General features: G+C 39.4%; 1 long non-coding RNA gene across 1 annotated transcript; it reads left to right on the top strand.

Annotated features, from left to right (window-relative positions):
- Positions 1 to 7,427: 7,427 nt before the first annotated feature.
- On the top strand, positions 7,428 to 18,932 carry LOC104910633 (uncharacterized). The gene is made up of 4 exons (XR_014882911.1): positions 7,428 to 7,961; positions 8,597 to 8,763; positions 12,276 to 12,411; positions 18,805 to 18,932. It is a non-coding gene; the product is annotated as an uncharacterized LOC104910633 (long non-coding RNA).
- Positions 18,933 to 24,264: the final 5,332 nt, after the last annotated feature.

The following is a 24,264-nucleotide window of genomic DNA, read 5'->3' on the forward strand; positions in this document are numbered from 1 at the left end:
AGTTTATAAATAAATGGACTGTAGCTGCTGAACTAGGTCATCTTCATGATAAAGATAGACTAGGCTTGAAAGGAAGAGACAAGCACTTAATAACCTTTGGTTACTGGCAATTTACCAAGCATCAATGTCTCTGTGACCTCAGTGAAATCGGATGCCACAGAAGATCACAGAAAAAAATGTATATAAATAGCTTAACCAAATGTATTCAATGGATGGCACCCCTTTACCAGTGGATGTCAGTCATTTTTGTTTCAAAAAATGTATAAAAATTTTAATCAGAATTAACTTACATTTTTACTGCTAACTTCTGCAGGGAGCTTAGTGAGTGGTGGCCTTCCAAGCCACCCAGACAGAGTGGGGAAGAAGTGCTTTGGGAAGACAGCTGCTGAGAGATCATCAGCACAAGTGCAGCCTACAGCTAAAGAACATCAGTTTGTAGTGCTGTTGGTCCAGCACCTTTCCAGGAAACATAAGATGTACATTAAAAAAGAATATGATGACATATTTTTAATCCCTCAAGGTCATTAAGTGAAACCATTTCAAAACACTTGAAAACAAACAGCTGATCAGAAGTAGCTTTTTTATAGCTGCTATTAGGTATATGAGATTCATGAACACATTTGTATAACAGCCTTCCAAATCTGTTCCATATATCTCTTAGAAAGTGCACAGAGGTACTGAGGTTCTTTTAAATCTTGTTCTGAAGATCTTGCAGTATATGAAAGTAAATTTTGAAAGGTCTTTAGAATATTATGTATATGCCAAAAAGTAACAACAAAAACAAAACAAACAACAACAAAAACACCCTGACTTCTTCAGATTTTGCTAAACTTCTTGTTCTAAAATAGTATTCACTGACCAGAGAATTTAAGATGAATAAATAATATAGTTTAGTAGCAGTGCTTAGTGCTTTCTTGTTAAGGTTTCTACTCTTAAAAATAGATATGTATATGGAATTTTAGTGAATACAGTTAGTTGCTGATAGTCATTTTCTTGTTATTTTTTTCACTACATACATAAATCTTTCCTGAACTGACCTCTTATCTCATATTTTTGTTATTGTAATTCTGAATGCACTGGACTGAGAATAATCTAAGCAGAGAAAAGACCTTTAAGAACTATCTAACAAACCTGTGCAGAAACAAACAAACAATGAGAGAGCTTTGCTGGAAATGAACTGAAAAATGCATCACATTCCCAAAGCTTCAGCAGCATTCAGAAAATGCTTTCGCTTTGTATGATGGCTCTATATCCTTTCAGTGTATCCGTAAGATCACTGGTATTACCCTTGCATTAGGATTTCTGAAAATGATGTGCTAATATTTGGCAGAGTAGATGGACAGCACACTGCCAGAGAAAAAAAAAAGCTACTTTGGAGGAACAGATCCTAAAAAATCCCTTTCAAACATTGCAGCCTGGGATGTGTTTAGAGCCTTCACTATTTATGAGATCTCCATTTTCTTAGGTTTGGTTTTGTTTGATTCTTTGTTGCTTTTTGTTTGTTTGTTTCTTTTACAGGACCACATAGTGCACTGGCACAGGCTGCCCAGAGAGGCTGTGGAGTTTCCTCTTTGGAGATCTCCAAGAGCTGTCTGGACATGGGCCTGGGCCCCAGTTCTGGGTGGCCCTGCTGATGGAACAGGGGATGGAGCAGAGGGACCCAGAGATTTTTGCCAACATCAGCCATCCTGAGATCCTGTGCCCCAAGGGCCTTCATGAAAAAAAGTGCTGACAATAGGGGAACAAAGAGGACACAGATTAAAAGAAATAAAAATGTGTGGTTACCTAAAGATATGAAGTCCTCAGCACTGCTGAGCATATTAATTGTACACAAAGATAAATCTGTTTCTTCAGTGTGGCTGTTGCAGTAGATGCATTTCTCCTAGGAAAACACAAACGGGAAGGAGCCACACCAGCAGGAAAGGCCTTATGTAGCAGTGGAGACAGAGTCACAGTGACCTTTTGTTGAGAAGCAGATGAATAGGGCCGTAAGAGTGATATCACATAAGGGATGTGAAGTGAGCTGCAATGTGACAGGTCTGGTAAGCAATGCTATCTAAAAGACATTAGGACATGAGAAGGGAAAACTTGGTCCTCATTAACCTTTGCCCTTATTAGCTTTGGCAGTACCCCTGACCCTTTGTTAAGGTATTAGTTGATTTAATTAAGTTAATCCTTCACCCTGGCCAGCAAATGACCCATACTGGAAAGAATCACAGCCCTAGCAAATTTTTCTTGGTTAGCTTGAAGCATCTGATTGACACAAACTCTTGGCAGTTTAGTCAAAAACCCCAACTGGCACCAAATCTAAAGCAATATAATCATCCTGAAAGATCCATTGGCCCTTTGTGTCCTTCTGTGAAAAAATATTTCAATTGCTTCAAGGAGCGATTGATGATAATGATCCTAGATTGAGAAGACCAGGAGTAATGAACTTGCACAGAGGTGAAAGGCCAAACGTGCAATCATGACATGGCGGTTTAATTGAGAAAGGATAGAGGAAGCAGTTGATACAAGAGAAGGAGCAGGAGTTGAGTTTATTTCTGGGTATGAAGGAAGCATGATTCGCAAAGGTTAACTATGGATAACTTTGGGTACCTCTTCATACCAGTGCTTGCATGTTTATTTCCATCGCAAATGTTCAGAAATTGAGAGGCAATCACTCCCACCTCCTCTCGGCAAAGGACTTAAATTTAGAAGAAAGAACTGTATAATCTGAAACATACTGATCATGAGGTATGTGTGTAGCTACAGCAAAGCTTTGCTGGACACCAAGTCAGTGCTGAGCTTTCCACCAAGGGTATGTGTGTGTATTCCCAAGGATGCTTTGGGGATAGCATGTAGAAGCAGAACATGATGGTCACTTTTTTAACTCTAATGTTTCTCTGCACCTCAGGCTGTTTTGAAACAGGATAAGTGGTTAACTAAATTTTCCAGGAAATATCAACCCAGGTGAGTACAAAGCAGCTCTGCCTCCTCCCTGTGTGGATCAAGGTATCCCATGTTCCTCTTCAAATGTTGCATAGAACTCCTAAACAAAAGTAACACCGTGACTCTGCCGTCATGGCTCTTTGCAGCATTTGCCTCTTTTTAGCCATTTCACTTATTTTCTTCATTCTTTTTCCTATTTGGTCTTTCCTTTAACTCCTCAACTGCAGGATTTTGCTAGAATAACAGACCTTCTTCTCTTCCTTCTGATGTGTGTTCAGCTATTATAGACCCCTTCCTCAAGATAACAATGAGTAGTGCTGCTCTGATCTTGCCCTTGCAGAGCCGTGAGCCCTTCTGCACTGGAGACACCTCTGCTGTCTGCTGTGCAGAATGGTTCCAGAGCAAAAGGGAGAGATCCTGTCTTTATGGGTCAGTACCTCACTGCAAGTTTTGTCCATGCTAGAAATGCACCTCAGCACAGGCAGAAAAACATCCATTTACCTTCTGCAAGGGAGAACATTTCACTGGCAATCTACTTTCTTACTCATCTTAAAAATTCAGTGCTGAAGTCAGAAAGGGGATTATTTAAGACCAGAAGCATCTTGTTCCATCAATACTTCTTAGAAACATTCAGAAGCAGCTGAACTTAAACTTCACAAGTAGGTTTTAACTCGTGATTATCCATACTAAGCTCATAGATACAAGAAACTGAGTTATAATTCCATTAAATTAAAACATGGTTTGTATAAGCCATTAGGGGGTTATAACAACTTTAATTGAAGGCATTATTTCAAATGTAAAATTGATATGTAATCCCTGGTGAATACATGATACAAGTTCACCTTGAGTTGGGCTGGAGAGAGGCAGAGTGGCTTTTATTTTCTCATAAAACCACAAGTAGAGAGAGATTGTCCAACATGCAGCATCTCTTGCTTTTATCTGTATAGAGTTTCAGTTATTTCTCCAGTAAGTTAGCAAAGGTCATATATATATATATAGAAAATTTCCCTTGATTCTCATTATCAAAGCTGCACTTGCAGAGATGGCACTAAAACATCCTTTTCTTTCCTATTAGCAGAAAATCCTTTCATTTGTTTCCTGTTTGTGTTTATACACCCCCAGAGTCATTTATTTAGAAAACATTAATACAGGATTAACCCTCTCCCTTTGCTACACGAGTTCCTGATAGATCAGAGTACCGGTGTAAAGACTGTGTTAAAGCAGTGTTGAAAGGATTGTCAGCCAAGGAATAAGGATTCCTTATAGAAGACCAATAAGCCTCTGTATGGGAACTGTTGAGTCACGGCTTAAACCACTGATTGATCACCTGAGGCAAGGACTGGGTCAGCCTTGGGAGCACAGGTGAAAGCAATTCAGCTGTGTGACCAGAAGGGGTGGAGCCTGGCTGCACCTCTCCTAGACCCCATTTAAGGGTTGGCTGCCAGGGGGAAGGGTCTCTTTTTGGTGATTCCTCCTTTTGGAGTTTGTGAGCCTAGGATGTGGGTGAGCATTTCATTTTTGATTGTCTCTTTCTGCCATGACAATCTTTCTAACTATAAGCCTGTAAAATACCATCTTAACCACACTATTCTTCTAACTTGTACGTTTGTTAATTGTATGCTCCCTGAAGTTTTATTTCCTTTGTTCATCTAATATGAGCATTCAGATCACAGCTAGTGCTCTGCCTCTAAAGATATCATGGTAATCTGCACCTGGAACAATAATGATGCTTCATCAGGGCTCTGCTACCAGCTTTCTGTATGAATCTATGCACCATGGCTTTGTAAAACCTTTCTTTGAAGTTGGGAGCCTTCACTCACAGTTGTTGTCCCTGCAAAGGACATTTCTTCCAGCTTTAGCCTAACCTGTTTTCCACCTAAAATTCTGTTGTCTGAAGTAGTTTGTCATTGACTAGCTTTCCAGGAGGTCTCTAGATAATCTGCTCCACCTCACGTCATCTAGTGCTCCACAGAGGTCCAGCCCACATGGGCACATACATGGCTCACAAAGGATTAGGTGTCAAAACAGAAAGGTATGGTCCTTTCTGAGCTTTTAAGATGCTTCTGTTTATCAGTTAGCCTTTGTGATGGCCAAAGTGATTTCCAGGCACCTCTGCCAATAAGCAGTCTTTCTTGCAGGTATCCTGTGAAATACCCACTTCTCTCATTTTTCTGAGAGTCTTTGCTTCCTGTTAACATTCAGGAATAAAAGCCAACTCCTCACAATTCAGCTATTACAAACTAATTTTAAAGGACCAAGAAGAGCAGGGGATAAGTTTGTGTAATTTCTGCCCCATATGCTTGTAGGCAAGGCAGCCAGTAGTGGTTTGAGCTGGTAAGCAGATGGTAGAGATCAGTCCTCAAGAAGTGAGGCAGTTGTCTAATTTTCTGTGAACTGAGGTCTAGTTCTTTGGTAAGTTTGATTTAGGAAATATAGCTCTCTAGAAAAAGAATGAAAATGGGGAAAATATTTTCAAGTTTTCAAGTATTATACAGTAGGCTGCGATTAGTAATATATGTAATAGATTAAATGAGAACATTAAACTTCTGTGCTGACTAGTCTGAGATAGTTGGCTTAGATCTTTTTAAACAACAATGGTAAAAGCTTTGACCAACTTGTTGATGCATTAAAATAAAGTTTTCAAGACATACTGACAGAGTTTACGAAGAATACATGACTGTAAATTACCAGACTGTAGTTAAGAACCTGAATAATGAAATAAAAGTTGTACACCTGACCTATTTTATATTTGGATGTGTCAAATTATGGAATACAAAGTAAAAGATTGCTGTAGAGCAGTTTAAAAAAAAAAAAAAAAAGACCTTGATCTGAATAAATACCTCTCAGAAATAACAACATTAGTGTTTCAATTTGTTGTGCATCTGCTGCTGCTGAAACAAGTCATGCATATCAAGTCAGGAAGGAGCCAGGCCAGCCTGTTCGGAGGCTGCTTGCTGCTCTCACAGCCCCAGCCACACCAAAGCAGAAACCAAAATCCACTACTCCATCGAAGAGCATTGGTAGCTCTGACAATATCAGAATTTGAATGTCTGTTTAAATAAGAGACTAACATAGAAATGTGTACAAAATTGTCACACATACCATTCCTCAAGTGATAAGTAAGGAAGCACTGAAAAAGTCAGTGAAGAGCTGATTCCAGTAAAAAGTGATACATATAGAGATCTATTTGTCCCACTTTGTCCCACTCCAACCTCCTAAAAATTAAGAAACCAAAAAAAAAAAAACACTAGAAATTCCCAACTGATTCTTCTTATATTTTCAACTGATAAAACATAAAATATATCATCTTCCAAAGTAGGATTAAGCTATCAAAAGTAGGTACTTTCCTGCAGAAATTCAGGAATCATAAACAAGAACAGCAAGGATCAATCACCTTCAGAGACCAGGGACAGAAGAGATGCTTATTACCTATTATCTGTCTTTCAAGGAATGCTTTTTTTCTTTTTCATTTGCATTTCTACTTTAAGCTTGATTTTATGCATTCCCATACGCTTTGCTTCTTCAGTGCTGTACCTCTACACTAAAACTTTCTAATCTAAATTATGTGGTTAAATTTATCCCTTTCATCTGCTGCATACTTTTTATTTATTCAAGCATCTTTCTGAGGGTACACTTAAAGCGACCATTGCTTCTGAAGTACTTTGTCAGAAATAGCCAAAAAAAAAAAAAAGGGTAAGTGGAAATACATGGCTGTTCCTTGTCTAGATAGCTTAAGAGGCTGCTGCAGTCAAATGCAAACTGAAGGCATCTCCAGCTGCAAAAAAATAAATAAATAAAACCTATCTTTTTCCATCCAAGCTTTCCACTGAAACCATTCCTTAGATTAAGTCCTTAGGCAGTTCCACTGAGCAAACTTCGGTAAATATCTCTCCAGAACAATCATAAACTGAAGGGATGTTAACAGCAACAAAACAAAATCCTAGTGAGGGGGATTTTATGAGTAACAAAAACTCATATGAAAGCCCTAAGGAAATTGGAGCAATTACTTTACAGGTGCTACTCTTTGGCAAGTGAATGCCTAGGAACAGAGAAAAAAATATTATTAAAAAAAAACAATAAAGTTTTAGATACATCAGAAACAATTAGCCATTAGTTTTAATGTAGCCTAAAGTTAAACGTGGTTGAACAACAGAGTGTTCTCCCACTTGCATCATTTAAAGTTCACAGTCTGGGGGAAGCACAGTGTATTAAGAAAACTAAGAGCCTTATGTGAATTTTGTGTCAATTATATAATTAACTTTGATAACATCAGATGCAAACCATCAAGGAAAAAAAGCTTTAAAGAGCTCTTGCAAATAAGGGCATATCAGGAAAATAACAAGGTTTGAACTGAGGAAGGAGAGGAATGAAAAAGGACTGCACCACACTCTGGTGTGCAACAGAGAAAACAAGAGCTACATAGCAGCTCCTGGTGCATATTTACAAACATATGCAGCAATGGGCTGAGCAGGTTTCTGCTCTGACTTTTCTTTTGTGTCAAGACCACGCAGTGGCATATATGTTGGTATCGATCAAGAAGCAGAAGAGCTTCCAAGTCTGGCTTCTGCCTCCTTGTTATCTTTCTTTCTCCACCAGTGCCTGCAAGTATGTGAAGTTTGTCAGTGAAGTTATGAAGAGTGTGTGATGAATGTATACGTTAACTATAATTGCATCCCAGCTGAGCATGTGGGCAGCTCCTCAAGCAGGAGGGAGTTTGCTCCTCCAGGGGTCAGCAGCAGCTGCTATGTGATTTCAGCCTTCACATACAGCTTCGCATGCTCAGCAGCTGTTCCTAAGCACTTGCCACCCACACCCTGAATTTCCATCCTTAAAACTTGTGATACCCTAGCGCATGCAATAGTTCCACACACTAACTGCCTATTAGCTCAATGACAGCACTCATATTTCCCCTGTTCTGAATATAAATCCCTGCCCAATTCTGAGAAGTGCCACCTGCCTGTGCAAGAGGGTGCTTGGTGGAGTGTTTACTTTTGGATCACTGTAGCTGGACAATCTTTTTTTATTTTGAGGTAAGAAGAAAAATGTATATTTATTTCTTTAACTCTGCCTGATTGTATGCTTATGTGACATTCACTAATGCCTCCCCAAGCATGTCTCCTAACTTAGATCTATAAGCTTTTAGTTTAAGGAAATGCCAGAGTAAATTTCCGTGCTGGCAGGTGAAGGCAGAACTGATGTGCAGAAGAAAAGTAATTTCCTACCCACATACAGGCAGATGAACAAGAAGAGACAAGAAAGCATTGCCAGGGTACTGACCCCAGTAGTGGCACCTTCACACTAGAAACTCCCAAACCTCCTGTCAAAGTGTCTGGCTTGGTAGCAACTGCCCAAACTAGGCCAGAGAGTGGACTGCCATGCCAGAATTACTTTGTTCTCTTTTTCCAGAACCTGAACTGAAGCACAGAGTCGGTTGCCAGTGAATAGTCCCTGAAGAACTATCCTAGGCAACCCCATGTATTCTAGGTGACCCAGGCAGTTCCATGCTGGCACCAGCATGCCCAATGGGACAGGAGGGCAGCAGTTAGGGTAACTGGTGTCACCTGAGCCATCCCACATCACCCAGCTCTTCACCAATTCCACTCTTCCATTGACCATCCCAAAAGGTATATAAAGACTTTACAGACTTGCTCTCTTTTTTCTTGAGCTGTTTTTCTCTAGGACTTCCTGCTTGTGCCTCCTGATTAGTGACCAGCTGTGGTTCCACCACTTTCTTGCCAAGAAATCTGCATTTGAAGCCTTCTGAGATGTGTTTCCTGCTCTCCAAGCACTGAGATGTTCAACTGAAAGGATACAACGTCAACCCCAAATTAGGTCAGTATCTAAATTATTTGTTGTTTTCAGATCAAGTGTCAGTACCATAGGCATGTTTATGAAAATATTTGAAGCAATTGTTGCTGAGATATGAGAACAAGAGTTACCAACCTGTGAAATAGGTCAGGAAGGAAGGCTGCAGACAAGGAAGGGTAGAGAAATGAAGTTGCAGTGTGATCCACTGAGAATGCCAATGTTTTTGCTGCTAAGTGTTTATGAAGTTGTACCAACGAGGAATGCTACCTGATTGCCAAATAAGCCTTGAATAACTATGGATATAGGACAATAAAAATCTATAGCAGGCTGCATTTAATGGCTTCAACTTATTTCTACTAAATAGGATTCTACAGACTAAAGATCTGTGCCCCTGATCTTTTTGGAGGCCCAACCTGCTTGTCAGGGCTCTGGCTCAAGAAACTGCAGCCTGCCACACTCACCTGCTGGTCTCTTGGCAAGGAGGGAAGTGTGACATATGCCTCGCTGAGCAAAGCAAAATGGCTTTGCTGCCCACCCTAGCCAGTTGTCAGCATGTCCAGTGCTATTTGTGTCATTGCTGCACCACTGCCATTTCTGTAAAGATAAGGAAGAAACACTTCTCTTGCAGTAGAAGCAATATAAACATATGTCTGAGGTTGATAAGCAAAATGGCATGGTCTAGGTAAGCAAACATTTCTCATGGAACGTTTTGGATGTAATTAGAAGAGAGTTTGCTACTTAGCTAAAAGCCTTGATTATCACTTCGTGCCTGTTTCTTTTTTCTGACATACCTTTTGAATTAAGAAATTCAAATTCCTAAAAGAGTCTCATTTCAGGATGAACCGATAAATAAAGAAAAAAAGTAGAGCCTTTTTGTCCTTTGGCCTATCCTCTTTTGGTACTGGAGATGTTGCTGAGCTTTTGCTCTGTACAAGAAGCCTTCTTCTTCCATCAGTCTTTCATCTGAGCACTTACTGGGACCTTCTTCACCTAAATCACATTTGAAAGGCTGAAACTGTACTAATTCTCAGGACAGAATTGTTAATTTGAAGGGAAGTCAGCCATAAATGAGGTCTAGAATATATTCAGTTCTCTGAAGAGCCTCTACCCATGTAAACCTTGAGTAATGTTTCCCTTACAAAGCACAAGTGCGAAGAATTTTCTCTTATTTGTCTTCCATGATATTCTTGATGGCTGATCGCTGTGGTTGGCATACGCAAAAACTATTGCTCATTTAAAAAAAAAAAAAATCCTAAATGCTATACCAGTAATAAAGAAAACAGTTTGCATTTCAGATGAAGAGGAAATAATGTATCACAAAATATTTACTCTACCCAGAAGAGCAGCAATTTACAGACAATTTAACAGCAATTTGACTCTTTTTGTGTATATACTTAAAGCTTGCAGCAATGTTTTCACACTAAGATTTTCCTTTGTGCATTTAGTAATTTTCCTTAAGGCTTAGAATTTGATCGGGTAATATCTTGAATTTAAATTCTCCCAAAGCTAAAGTGGTCTAGATGTTGAGGTATTTATAGCTCATGGCATGCAAGGTGTGCTTGTTTTGTTGAATTTTTTGTTGTTGTTTGCTTTTTTTTGTGGATTTTTTTACACATATATATCTTTTTTTAAAACAGATTGCAGACCTATTCACTTTTTCTGGAAAAGTTTAACAGTATTAGCTTGTAAGTTTTCTGCTTTTAAGCAAGGTGGAAAACCTAATCGTTTTACCTGGTACCACAACTGTACTACAGACTTCTCTCTAAGCTTCATTATTGGTAGCGTCAGCAGCTGTGTACCAGGATCAAATACTGCCTCACTCACATGGCAGCTGTCCCATCAGCAAAGCCAAACCCCAGCATACCCACTTGGGCTTGGCTTTGTGCGGATGGCCTGCAAAGCTGAGCATGCATCGCTGCCACTCAATAGGCAGAAACAAGATATCACTTGGTGCCAAGGCTTTGCTGGCTGCAATCAGTTCTGGTCTGGATGTAGTGCAAAATGCAAACTTATGCAGTACCATAGCAACAATAAGCAAAATCAAAGAGCAAAGGTGCAGCTATTGAGAGGAAAGCAGTTACAACAAGAAATGCACGTGCAGCCCTCTACAAGCATGCTTTATTATGATAAAGCAGAGACAAAGTGAATAAATCATAAAACTTTATTGCTAGCAAGGAGGAATTGTTTATTTGATATCCTGTATCAAAGGAAATTAGAGTGCAAATAAATACCATCATACTACATATTGATTTTTCTTTAAAACATGTTGTTACTGGCAAACAGGACTCAGAAACTGGGTTTCTTCCAAAAGCATTAAAAATTAAGGCCTCAAGTAGAAAAAAATTCATGTCTTACTACTGCAAGGTACAGAAACCCTTCTGCTTCCCTGTTTGTTTTCCTTCTATTGATATGCAGGTGCTAATAACTTGTTCTAGTCTGAATCTCCATTATTTAAAAGGAGGTTTTCTCTTGCTTACATCTGACCAGATACAAAGTTGTACTGAGTGGGTAAGTGTAGTCAGTGGGTAGAATAAAAAACAGCACTACTAAGAACCACGTAGAGCAGAAACATTGGAGGGCATGAACAAGGACAAAGAAAGTGCCAAAAACTACACTTGGCTGCCATGAGTTACAAATTCACAAAATTGTAATTTGCTGAATAAAACACATATATAGCTCTCTGCAGCAGAGAATGCCGTAGCTGGAACCTGAACCACTGACTGTTCTTGTGGTACCTGAAGGCTTAGCCTACGTGTAGTCTTGCTTGTGGCAGCAATGGTTAAAGAGGAATTCCCCAGCCTTCTGTCTGGAGCATGGCCCTGGGCTCCCATTGCTATAGAAACAGAAGTGCTCCCAGCTGAGAAGTCAGCTGAGCACTGAGTTGCCAGGGTTCTTTGGAAGTCTGGGAAGCCTTCTCAAGTCATGGAGTACAACTCAAGCTGAAACAACACAATGGTTTGCCAGTGGCAGGCAACCAAAGTTCACAAGTTTACCAAATGAATTATGTTCTTAATGTGCTAGTGTTGACTTTAGGGCTATTTGAGCTCTCGGCAGGTTTCTGGGGAGAAAAGAGTGATAGGGTTTGTGGAGTGAGAGTGAAAAGATTGACTACTGCAGATGCCACGAGATGAAGTTCTTTGTAATGTTGCAAGGTCTGAGGCCTCAAAAAAAAGCAAGAGCTGCAAGAGCTGACATCAGTAAGGAGAAAAATATCTTCTTTCTGTGTGTCTTCTGCACTCTACTTATCCAGTGCCTGGCAGAGCATTTGTGAAATGGGGTGCTGCTCAAAATGCTGGACCTGAGACCCTCCCAGGCAACTTGCTCTGCCTCTTGGGACTACATTTGTTGGAATGGAAGAAGGGAAAGAGGTTATCGGATCTAGAAAGGATCATCCTCTGATTGGAAAGCTTTTTAAAGCAGTAAAGTTTGTGATGCCCCCATCATGCTTAGGGTTGTATATGATTGCTAGACTTAGCTTTTGATAATTTAAAGCGTTTGAATAGCACTTCCTTCAAGACCTGGATCAATCCTAACAGATGATGTAAACCTTATCTGGAAAACTGAAGCACAGCCTGGCATGCTCTCCTGTTGTGGAACAAAGGATTGACTTGGGTCTGCTCTCCTTTGCCTTTCTGAAAGAGGCCATCCGAAGTAACTTTTCTGTGCTGCTAGGTGAGTAAAACGGGCACGCATGTATCTGGTCTGTGTTTAATAAGGAAAAAGTGAAAGGTGTTGGACAGGAACCTGCACTGAGGATTCAGCCACATTCTCAGTTCTGCAGACTTCTCTGCCCCTAGTGCATGTGAAGGAAGCAAATGATTCTGAATACAGGACATTAAAAAAATAAATTTAAAAAAAAGAATTATTTTATGTGAGTAGAGGACAGAGTTAGTGTTAAAGCTGTCTTACTAAAAAGGATTTTAAAAGATAGTTCTAACAACACAGTTAAAAATGAAGCCATTTAAATATCATAATGCAGAAATATTCAACTGTCATAACACTTTTTTTATGCTTTGTCTTCCTATCTGACTTCTGGCTTTTCATGTCTATCTGGAATGCATATTATCCTTGTAATCTTAACAGAGTCTTCAATAAGTTTGCAGCTAACAATTAAATATATTTTCTTTAACCACTGATTTAACTGTACTCTATAGCTAATTCAGTTATGGAGAAGCCAATAGGCTTACACAGCCTGGGGAAATGCGAAAGCACAAGAAGCTCCCACCCACAGGCCTTAGTGCTCCTATAGTCAAACAGTGGCTTAGGCACGTGTGTAACTTGGTAATAAACAGGGTCATCATGAAGTCACTATCCCTCCTGGCAAAAGGGGGAAGCAATTGAGGCCACAAATGAAAACCTGTGTACATACCAAATATCTTTTTTTTTTTTTTTAATGCGCATACTAAACATCTTTCCTTTTCTTTCCTCGCTTCTTTCCACTAAAGAGGCTTGCTTAACATTCTTCTTCTCCAATTAAGCGTCATTATATTTCATGTGGCTCATTATTAACAGAATCAGCTAGTTAACCCAAAGCCTGCCAACAAGGCAAAAGTTTTGAGTTCAAAATGTTGTATATAGAGGAAGCAGTGGAATAATGTTTGTTTTTTTTTGTTTTTTTTGTTTTTTTTTTTGTGGATGGAAATACTTTAGCACGTGCCTCACACAGCACTCATACTTCTGCACAATACTGGAGGTGGCGTAGTTGTGGCTGGGTAGGAAGGTGAAGGAGGAAAAATGCAAAGATAAATGACTGCATCTTGATTCCTATCTGAGTGCTGTCTTTGAGCTTAAGATAAATGACCAGGCTGCAGTGCTCAACCAGAGCATATGAAGCAGCAGGTGTGGGGAGAGGAACACTGGTGTTATTTGAGCCAGTAGCTCAGGACCAGCTGGCACAGCACCCAATCAACCCAACTTATGTGGCACAATCAGCCAACCACGTGGCATGCTTACATACCTGTGCTAGAGCACAAGGAGAAATGTGAACAAAGTTATCTGTGTGCAGTCTTGGCAAACCAAACTCAAGTTACAGGGTCAAAAATACGAGGCAATAATTAGACCCTCAGTAGATTTACTTGTCAGGAGATTATGAAAGCCTTGGTATGAAATAATGATACAAAGCCTAACAAGCTATGAAATATCAGGAACATTGGCTCAACCGAGCCAGCCTGCAAAATCCGGGTAGTTTAGGTTAATGTTTTAGGCACATTACTCATTCAAATAATGTGATATGTGAGTATGCCACTTCAGATCAGTCGAACTTTACATTAAGTATCTACAAGTTACTGCCACGTAAACTGGAAATATTGGTCATGCAGGGAAAGAAAACAAGCCTCCAGTTAAAGGAATGTGTAGTGCAAATATGTTACGCATACAAATGCTAAGTGCATACAGGAAGAAGATAGGAAAAAAATTGTTGAGCGTACCAGCTACAGCTAAGGATGACACACCCTTAGGTTAAAAAGTGGTCTGTTAAGGGTGTACTTTCACAAGCTCCTCAAGTACAGCAAGTATCTTAGAGGAGAAAGGAGTAACCGTACAGTAGAGGAGGCATACTCTGAGCTGTGTTTACAAGTGAATATAACAATGAAGTTGATTTATTTTTTTTTAAATATTTTCACTCTATAGAGTAAATCTTCAAAGTAGTGCATGGGAGTCATGCACACAAATCTCATTATTCTGAAAGCTGCTTAGAAACTTCAGCCCTCAGAGTCAACATACCACAACACATTCAGAAGTAAAATTTCAAAGAGCTACAAATGCTTCCAACAATTAGCTAATTTAAGGGGAAAAAATGAAGAAAAAATGGGATTGAAAAGGATTTAAAAGGGAAGAATTACAGGAGGGTTATATGTTAAGAAGGAGGTATTTGAAAGGGATTGAGAGGGGTACAGTCAGAAGTGGATGTAGTTAAGGCCTTTGCAAGATTAGTTGAAGAAAAGTCTGGTAAAACTGGAAGTAGGGAGCAAATCCTGGGACAAATGAATATCGTTTCTTTGATGTATTTGAAAGCCACAGGATTTATACATATTCAGCATCTGGCCTGTGGACCTTAAGCTTCATCACTACTTTTATCCAAGTATTCTTATTAAGATACAGCCATAAAAACTAGTATGTTGCATAGAGATGGATTACCCAGTCAGTGGTACTGAACAGCTGCAGGTATTTCAGCCTAAGGGGCCTCAGAGAATTAAGTGTCATAACAGTAATGGAAGTTGCAACTTGATGAGAAAGCTGGCTTCTTGAAAACAAACATTTTCATGGTGTTATTACTGCTATAGAGATGGGTTGTGAGTTTGAAGCTCACTTTCAAATGTATCCTTAAGGAAAGAGGATAATATAAGTATTAAGACTTTGGAGGTGATGAGGAAAGCTCTAGCATCTAAAATACACTGCTATTAGTGCAGATACAGATTTTGAACCTCCTGCAGGATGTTTTTAGCTATAGAAAGTGCATTGGAAGTCCTAGATGAGTAGGGTGTGTGTGTGTGTTTGCGCGCGCACTTGAGATCTTGGTTACCTCTAGGATTAAGACACGTGTAACATTCTACAGGTGCCTTAGGAACAGACTTGACCAGTCTGTTCTGCTCAGGATAAGCAAACACAGGGTAAAGATACATAACAGAAAGCACACGCAGCAGCAGAGGAAGATAAATAAAGAGCTGAAATGGGTCAGCATGACAGCATTCAAACTTTGTACTCTCTGAATGTGCTGCAAAGCCCCTAGGATTTTTTTTTTCTTTTGCATTTTACATGCTAAAATTTCTAAACAAGGGGGACAAGAAATCGATGTCCTAACATTAAGCAGACTGACTTCTAAGATTACTCTTATTTTCATTGCTTCAGTGAGCCAGTGCTACATTCAGAGCAATGTCAGTGTTGAGGTTGAGTAGACAAGCACCGAGAGCTTCATGGCCATAAAAATAAACGCTGTCAGCAGGATTATTAAAATCATGTATTGAATTTGAAACCTGACATTGCATGAGAATGAAAGAAACCAGATGCATCTGCTAAGCATTTCTGGACAGATTTATTTAAATAGTGTCCATCCTGAGCATTGAACTTTATTTAAAAACTAAGGTAGGATGGTGCTGTAGAGCCAGAATAACCATCAAGACACACCAGGACTTTATTATGTCAGAACAAAAACATAATCTTTTGGTACTAAATCTCATCAGAGCAATCTGGATTTTTCTCTGAAGACTTGGTCTATGCAACCAGCACGAACACTGATGCTATTACTATTCCTCTTTATGTATTGTAATATGGGAAAACGCCCTCATAATGGAGATTGTTTTGGGTAGTTGAAAGTAGTGAATCATTTAACTGTACCCAGATCACTGAGTGGGATACTGAAAATCCTGGTAGGCTCCTTGATAGACTGGAGCCTGATGAAGAGCCTGTATTACAGAAGATAATCGCTTTTTATGAAGAGAGAAAGAAGAAAGCTAACAAAAAAGTACAGGAAAGGAAGGCTTTGGTAGAAGCTCTGCATGATCAGAGAGGACTTCCTTATCAGAGGCAGAAATTTCTCAGAGGCTTACAATGAACTATTTTAATTTTTCAACAGCAATTCAAGTTGTGCAGCCACTCATAACAGCGTAGAAGTTCTTTTTAAGATAATTGCTTGCATTTTGCATGTGCTATAAGTGCTTACTCTTTCAGAGAGTGCAAGTTATTGATTGCTCCTGCCTAACAGTTCATCTCTATCCGGGCTGCAAAACAACAACTGCATGTTTAATTAGCTGCTGTAGATATTGCATTGAAAATTATGCCTAACAGACTCATGGATGTAGGAAATTTTTAAGTTACCTTTGATTAATATTCTCTTTGAATAATGAAGTAATGCTGTTCTGCAGTGTACAGGGTAACAAAGGTGAGTTTAGAGCCCGTATAATCTGCTCAGATAACTCCTCTCTCTAGGGCCCATCGACCCCAGGCCATAAGGCTGATAGCATGTCATGCAACCCAGCACATGGTGGCTGCAGGGCTGTTACAGCCAGAAGCAGACAGGAGCCCTTCTTCCCATACTACTGTTCAGTACTGCAGTAGGGGACTTTGGTGAAAGAATGCTTTGTGAGTTGTGATGACCAGTTACACAGATTTAAAATATTATTGTTCCCACGAGCCTGTGTGCATTTTTACCTGCTTTCACTATTTTATAACCTGTCTGTGAGGTCATCCTAAAGCATTAAATGCAAGGCAGTGGGATTTGTCTCTTCCACAGTTTTTGCTGTGGAATCTGATGCATCTACATGCACTTTGCTGAACTACATCTTACATGTAAAAAAATCTGCTGTCGTGGGTTTAATACAAGCTAAGACATGAGATGACTTCCAAAATTCTGTACGTAGACATGAGGCATGTTAATGCAGGAATCAGCTGGCCCACCACCACACATTTGAAGGGCAGGTAGATCATAGTGGAAGCAAAACTGCTGATGGATGCTGATTTTACTACTTCCTTCTTAGTGTTTTTTTCTTTTTTCTCTAAAGGGCGTATTTGCCCTTTCCCTTAAAGGCATATTTTTCAACATGGATTTATTTTTTATGTGCCAATATTGATCATCTATGAATCCCTATGAATAGCATTTCCAGTTTTAGGAATCAACGCACGTTGGAGAGGGAAACAAGGATGTGAAAAATCTGCATCTTATTTGCATGTATATTACTACATAACTCTGAAAGTATCAGAAGAAGCATTTAAGTGATGATTTTGATAAGACTGCTGTATTAAATGCGTGTTATTTATTTATTTTATATTTAAGTAAAACACATTGTAAGGACGTAATTGAAAAAATTGTGGTCAAAAAGCATATGTTGTCCATTACAGAAATGCCTGCTTTTCATGTCCGGTATTTTAAGAGTATACTAATAGATACACAATAACAGGCATTTCTTGTTCTGCAAGTAATAGTTTGTCCTGTCTTTTAGTACTATATCACCAGGTGTGAAAAATCATCTGGCTTTGTGCGTAAGAAATTAATGCATATTTATGGCACACTGATTTGAAGTCTCAGTAACTCTGTCCTCAGGCTGCAGCCTTGGTGCTTCTTCTGACACTCAGCACCCTGCATACCAATTTAGCATTGCTAATTAGTGCTCTATTTTTAGTGTTATGATGCATTTGTGGTTCTATGTATCACTAGTTTTTCCTTCATTTGGTAAGTGTGCTGAATTATGTACTTGGCACTGCTGCTTCATGTGAGGAGTTCATCTTGATTCAAGCACTTCTACAGACCTGGGAGTGCATTTTCAAACTTTGTGATCCTAGTAATGACCAAAGATGACCACAGGCGACCATAGAGTAGAGTTCAAAGTGCACAAACACAACTCTGTCCCTCTTTCCTCATCTGCAACAGACTTTTCAGTGACAATCTTACTATACTGATCTGTATTTTCCAGTCTTAATTTGACTGAACACCATATATACACATTTGGCTTAGAAACAAAGATAAACGGAATTCTTTTGACTAACAGCATCAAATTTAGAGACATGAAGGCCACGGTTAGTAAACTTTATCCAAAAACAATTAGGGGTGAAATCTTAGGGTGAAGTCTTGGCTCAACTCAAGTCAGTGACAATATTCCACTAATTTTAAATGAGTTTGCCCCTACTAAATACTATCTAGGCTCTATCCTAAGGGCTCTATAATTTGTTGCATAAACATTACATAAATAATGAAAAAAAAAAACCCTTCCACTTGCCTTCAGAAAAGGGAAATTCCTCACCTAAGGTAAAAATCTTTGCTGCCAGGTTTCCGTGGGAGAAGCTGGCAGAGGTAATCCGGCAACCATGGAGTATTCTGAGATTAATTAGACGTGGCCTAGATACATGCTAGAGAGCATCAGCTCTGACCTAAATGTTGCAAGGAACAGTGTTTCTGTCTCCTCCTTTGTGTTAATCAACTCTGACACCAAAGGCTTAGCAGGGCAAGTTTGAAGAGAGATTTTGCATAGAAGAAAGAGAGGCAAATTGTTAAATTAATTTTTATTCATTCTATAATTCTACTCATTCAAATCTAAAATATATTGAAAATATGTTTTATCTTCCTCTGTCTTGTAGGTTAATAAGAAGACAACCAGTTTTTTTCAAGCAATTAGCCAAGAATTTACAAAAGCTCTGTAGAGAATCACCATGCTGTGCAGGTTTCTTATAGTTTCTACTTTGTCCCAGAGCACTATTCCAGGAAGGAGGGGAGGCGGAGGGGGGGGAGGGGAAGGGAAAAAAATCAATTAATTATACCGTTGCCATGTTCAATTTTAATTATCTTCCTACATGTCAAAGTTATTGATAGTAAACAAGAAATGGAATCAGCTTCATTTTGACCTAAGACTTACAGGAGCATCTTTCCTTACTCAAAGAGTCAATTAATGGGAATAGGAACAAATCACTGACCCTTCAGTTCAATTAGAAATGATGTCGATTAGAATGAGTCTTTCACTACTTAATCTGTAAATTGCAACTGGCCTCTAAACTCCCTTTTTCTAAAGGATGTCCCTGAGTTGTTCGAACTACTCAGAACAAAGATTTAGTTAAGGCAGTGTTAAAATAAAAGTGCAAGCTGGAGATCTGCTTCCAGCTCATCGTATACACCTGGGAATATCAGAACATATTTGGCTTCATCAGCCTACCCAGCCAGTTAGTTGTTAAGTGACTGTAGTCATCTATTAGAAAAGGGAGTTGAATGGCAGTGAACCACGAGAGCTGGAAACCCACAGTATCTGAAGATAGATGAAGTCCTGTCACTGCCACTGTAACTTGTCACAGGTGACTAAAAGGCAGTGAAGTTCAGCTTGCCAGGATGATGACTTTATTAAAGTTTTTCACCTTTATTTCAAATTCTTTTAGACAAGTCTAGGAATTTTGCCTCTAAAGACATGGAGGGGTTACCCTTCAGTTTGGGAAAAGGATGTAAAACATTCAAAAATAGATAAATAGATAAGTAAAAAAAGTATATGTGTGCATATGCACCTATATTCATGCCTGAGCTAAAACTGTACAAGTTGGAAATTGTTTAATTCATATCAAGTAAGGATAAGTATATAACTAAATTACTTTGGACCTGAGTAAAGGGAGAAGCTTCCAAAAAAAAAAAAAAAAAGAAAGAAAGAAATAACAATACATCTGCATGTTATACTAAAAACCTTATGAAATCTACTCTTTTTATGATTATATTTAGTGAAAGTCTTGAATATGTGCAGTGTCATGATCCAACAGATGCTAGCTACTACCTGCAATTTCACAAGCCATTCACCATAAAACATGTCTTTTATAACAGAATAATTTCACTGAATTACTTAATCAATACCACTTGGTGTCAGACTATACGTAAGAGAAATAATCTCTTGTTTAAGAATTTCTCTCCAAATAGCAACTCAATGAGAACAGGGGCCCCTTAGCATTTCTGTGCTCATTCACATCCACTTGGAGTACTAGACTCACAGTTGGGAAATCTGTAAGAAATTAAGGAAGTTTGGATTTGCCTAGCAATACTTTAATTTGATAGCGTAATTGCTACCAAGACTTCCAGTAATAAATCTGTGATGGAAGCTGTGTAGGGCACACTTGGTATGACGGATGGTGAATAGTTGTACTTTCGTTGTCAGCTGTGGGCACCATGCGTTATGCCAAATGCCTTCCCCATTCCCAGGACATCCAAGGAACCCTGATGGAAAATAAGTCTGACTTCTCAGTGATCTTACTGTGTTCCCACTATTTCAGTTTTAATGCATAGAACTGTCTCCTGGACTGGACTTTCACAGTAATTATTAATCGACATTTTGTATCTATGTAAAATGAAGCAGAATACTCTTTGTGCTCATTCATTCTGTGGCTAAGGATCAACAAAAGATGTTTGGCAACTTGCAACTGTTGCACATTAATGTGCAACAACAACCACCTTTCATGGCCCTTCTCAGCCTGTCCAGAGAGCTCCCAGGGCTTCATTTTCTTCATAACTGACATGTTTGACTTCCCAGGTCTTCAGCAAATAAGTTTAACTTTGAGCACAAATGTATTAATATATACTGTTATCAAGCAGGTTGAAGACCTTTAGCCAACACAGCATGTATAATTCTGAATTAATAATGCCTGTTAGTTTGTATTAGATTATCAACTGTTTATCAGTAAATAGTCCAGAGAAGTAGGGAAGCCTACTCTATTTGCAGTTGCTTGTAAAATATTTTCTTGTACCTTGAATGTACTTTAGATCATGATAAAACTGCCCATTTCATTTAATTAACTCCACTAATTTGCTATATTTTAAAAAATTTTTAGGAAAAGTAAATTGGCATCTGAAATGTGGGTGTTTACACCATTCACTGTTTCAGTATAACAGAAACTGCAGCAACATATCTCAATTTTCCCTGCCCTAGATTCAGGAAATGATGCAAGTTAATTTCTGTTGTAAGCGCTCAGGAATATGTCAGCCTGAAGAGGGATATTTTCTGGATCTGAAATACTGACACATCTGGCTCAAAATACAGGTGAGAGTTCCTAAAATAAAGCCATTTAAAATAGATTTTTTGCTTAAGATGACTGAGCCTTGCTTAGAATCATTCCAGTTCTCCTCCAGCTTAAATAAGACACCCACATACCAGACCATTCCATCTCCTATTTTAATGAGATCCAAATCTGTCCAGGATTGTCAACAGGCATTACAGTGTAGATTTTTTGAGGACTTGCAAATCCAAGAGAAGTTAAATTTCTGTAGACTAAAGCAACATTAATCATACAACATCGGCCATAAACATTGATTGGTACTCAATACCAGAAAGTGCAGCTGAAAAAAGCACGTGGATTTTTTTCTTTTACAATCCAGCCTGCGGAACATGGGTGGAATAGAGACCAACACAAAATAATGAGCTCACCTACTGTTGTTGTGTAATAAAATATAGGATCAGCTAGAGGTGACATTGCAGGAGGAAAACTTAGTAGGTCTGACAGGAGTATGGGGGCTAAATATAATGACAGGAACTTCACAATGCGTTCTTTATAAAAGTGACAGAAAAAGAAAAGGAGGCAAACTGTGCTGTGCCACAAGCATTAAAATCACAAGATACTGAAGAATAATTTTTGGTAAGACATGCATTGCTAAACCTATGGCTCAAGGAAAAAAAAAATAAAAGGGAATTGTAGGAAGAATTGTATTAAGGACTAGTTATCATGAACACCCAACAACGAAGATGAAGCAAATCTCAGTCTAATTTGCAAGAACATGTATTAACTATTACTGAGAGCCACTTATTTGATTAAAGTACATTTAAAACAAAGAAATTAAACAATTGTAAAGCCTACAATTCAGTTCCTTATTATCAACTCGTATATCCGTAAACTGTAACTATTTAGGGTATAGCTTTATCTCCTCAGTAGTGTATGTCAATCTCTGTCCTTCTGAATTACCTCCAGTGGTGAACGCTGCATTAACCCCAAGTCCCTGCACTGAGGGCAGTATCAGCAGGATGAGGCAGCTGATGGCAGAAGTCAGTGTAGATCTGACACTGACAGACCTGTGTAAATGCCCTACACAACTCTTCCACAGGTGCTAGTGGCCAGTTTGTGTAAGACCCCAAACAGCTGTATGTAAGACTTTACCATCTTTCTTTGGAGATGATCGTTTAAATGCAGATAACCCTAAAAACGATGATAAAGCAAGAAATAGTTGGGAAAAGGGGCTGAACGGAGTCAAAAATTTTCACTAGAGCAGAAGGAGGAGTTCAAGGGAATATGTTCAAGGGCCATCCCTCCCTGCATCGGCCCACACCTTGTTTATCAGTGCATGCAGTCATGCAAAAATGCTCATCGTTGCCTTTGTCTTCTACCAAAGCAGGACATGGTGGCAGACAGAAAGAGAGACAGCTGGCTAGGGTGCAGGGCCTGTCACCAAGTTTTCCCAGACTCTTTCTGGACACTAGGCTTCTTGAGTCCCAGCACATTTCCTTTCCATCTGCTCTTTCCCCTCCAGTGAGGCTACTAAAGCTCCCTTCCACGTTTTTGCGTTAATGAATTGCAGAGAAGTTTGGGATGCTGTGATGAAATGCACGTGAAGGTATTAATCATAATACTGACAAATGTATTATAATATACAATTCAAGACATAGATATGCTGATGCCCTTTAAAAGCCATGTTAAAATGAAACTAGCCCTCTCATGTTCATGGCATTCAGCTGAGGAAAGCAAGCCCCTGTCAGGCAGCTGGTCTGTTTCAGCACTTTATTACTTAATCAAAGCATGCCCAAGTCTGCCATTGTATTATTGTGGAGTATATCCTATAGTGAGATATCACACTAAATGAAACATCAGCAGTTAATTTTAGAAACTTCTAAGGGAAGTGAGAGTGTTCAAGGTCTACAGTCCATTGTTAGTTTCAAAGAACCTGCTTGCAGACTCACTGAAAACACTGTGACTGCTTATGGCACTCAGCAGAAGGAAATTGGACTCGGAGCTGCTGACGTGACAGGGGAGAACTGTTGGAAAGCTTTCTGCAGATGACCAGAATTGGGGGGGAGGGGGAGTTCTGTGCAGTGAAGCCTTTGCAACAGCTTGTCATGTTATGGAATTTTGCCCTGAATGATTTACACTGTGGTAGGTATTAAGGTTTTTAGAAATTTCCTGTCAAAGTCTGCATTAATGCACGTGCAGAAGGCTTCATCGTGGCCAAAATTAAGGCCAACATCCAACACTGAGCTTCCTCAGGGCTGGCAACTGTGCAGAGTTTTGACATTTGGCAGTGACCCCACTGCAGACATCATCCCCCAAATCCCCAGCAATGAGGCCACTGAGTGGCTTAGGGGGATTGGTAATTGGATACCTCACCCCAGGTCACCGCAGCCTGGCTTCAGGAGCACCAAGGGCTTTCCATGGCTCAGATACCACCGGGTGGTTATTTGGAGGCATAAGCAGAAACCTGTGTACTATTTCAATGCTACAAGCAGAAGGCGAGTCCACGTATATGCACAAACATTATGACAGTTGCCAGCCTGCTAGAAACGTTTGAGTGACAGAGTATTGGTCTGACAGAAGTTGATTAACTCCCTAATAACAGATGGGATTATTTCATGTTCAGTTTTAGCTGGATGCTCGGAGCAGCAGGGCCCGTACAGTCTTTCACAACTGTGAGAAACAATGTTTTGTGTTCAGCCCTCTCTCCCTCCAGGTCATAAATGACTTTTTAAGTGTTTCTGAATGTTACTGGAGGTAATTTGAGGACAACATTAATTTGGGTTTTCTGTCTTAGCCACATGAATTCAGCAAGAGCAAAAATATATTCTGCAGATATTTTTAGGCACTTTCCTACATAGGAGAAACTAAGAGCGCAGCATTTGAAACCTCAACCAGTCCTTGATGAAGATAAATACCTTCAGCGGACTGGAAGAGCAAGCAAACATTACTGCCAAGGTCAGTATTAACCTGAAGCCTCTAGAGTCAGATCCACAGCCTTGTCAAAAGGTCAGATATTAGGAAGAATTTCTTCTCAAAAAGAGTGGTGAGGCACTGGAATGGGCTACGCAGGGAGTGGTGGAG

The sequence above is a fragment of the Meleagris gallopavo genome, chromosome 4, assembly GCF_905368555.1.
Source record: "Meleagris gallopavo chromosome 4, MGAL_WU_HG_1.1, whole genome shotgun sequence".
NCBI lineage: Eukaryota > Metazoa > Chordata > Aves > Galliformes > Phasianidae > Meleagris > Meleagris gallopavo.